The sequence below is a fragment of the Belonocnema kinseyi genome, chromosome 10, assembly GCF_010883055.1.
Source record: "Belonocnema kinseyi isolate 2016_QV_RU_SX_M_011 chromosome 10, B_treatae_v1, whole genome shotgun sequence".
Classification (NCBI taxonomy): Eukaryota; Metazoa; Arthropoda; class Insecta; order Hymenoptera; family Cynipidae; genus Belonocnema; species Belonocnema kinseyi.
Genome location: NC_046666.1, coordinates 6,844,843 through 6,846,214, shown reverse-complemented (window position 1 = coordinate 6,846,214; position 1,372 = coordinate 6,844,843). Strand labels below are relative to the sequence as shown.

The window sequence follows — 1,372 nt, the reverse complement described above, 5'->3', positions numbered from 1 at the left end:
TTTATTTACAAAAAAAGTTCTTAAGTTCAAAAGAACATTCAGTGAACTGAAAAACTGTGATCGGTAATATAGGTATTTAGCTGTGTCACATGCCCTTAATAAAAATTTCAACTTTTCTTACATAATTTACTAAAAATATGAAAAAGGACCTTCAATTTTTATGTAAAATGTTATTCTCTAGTTCAGGAATGGTCAAAATTAATCGTTAATAATCAAATTAATAAAAACCAAAAAGAAAATTTAACTATTTTACATTGAAAAATAAATAAATTATCTACTAAATAGTTGAATTTTCAACTAAGAAAGGATACATTTCCAACAAAAACTGGAATATTTAAATTTGCAGCTAAAAAAAACGAATTTTCCAATAAAATAGTCAAATTTTAAAACAGAAAGGCGAATTACTAAAAAATTAATTTTTAAGAAATTAATTAAGATTAGAACCACAAAAGATCAATTTTTAACCAAATAGTTACATTTTTAAAAAGATTAATCTTCCACCCGAAAATATGAACTTTTAACTAAAATTATAAATATTGAACCAAAACAAAAAATATACCTTTTAAACAATTTTTAAACTTTAATCCAAACAGGTTGTTTTTCAACCAAAAAATATCAGATTTTAACCAAATCGTTCAATTATCCGCCGAAAAATTAATGTTTTACCGAAAAAAATGGCCAATAAACCAACTTTAATTTTCAACCAGGAAATATTATTTTTCAATAAAAAGATACATTTTTTACGAAATAGTTTAATTTTTAAGCCAATAGTTAAATTTTAATACCAAAAAGATTAATTGGCTACAAAACAGTTGAATTTTAGACCCAAGAATATAAACTTTTAACTAAAATGATGAATATTCAACAAAATACATTTTTTTCGTTTAACTTTAAACCAAACAGTAGATTTCTCTACCAAAAAGGATAAATTTTTAACAAAATAGTTCAATTTTCCACCAAAAAATTAATGTTCCACCAAAAAAAAAAGATAACTTTTCATTAAAACAATTGAATTTTGAACTCAGAAATATTATTTTTCACAAAAAAAGCTATTTTTATTGCAAAATTGTTTAATTTTTAACACAATAATTGAATTTTAATGCTAAAAAGATTAATTTTCCACAAAACAGTTCAATTTTCGACATGAAAGTATAAACTTTCAACTAAAGACGATAATTTTTTAACCAAATATTCAAATTTTCCACCAAAAAATACAAGTTTTCCATAAAACAATTGGATTTTTAACTCGAAATTTTATTTTTCAACAAAGAAAGTTAATTTGCAACAAAATAGTTCAACTTTCGACAAAAAAAGTTGAATTTTCGACCTGAAAGTATGCATTTTTTAACTAAAGTTACGAGAATTCAACGGA

General features: G+C 22.5%; 1 protein-coding gene across 4 annotated transcripts in view; it reads left to right on the top strand.

The window, feature by feature from the left end:
* LOC117181491 (signal-induced proliferation-associated 1-like protein 2) overlaps nt 1-1,372 on the top strand; it is a 233,439-nt gene that overhangs the window by 192,587 nt on the left and 39,480 nt on the right. The window lies entirely within an intron of this gene.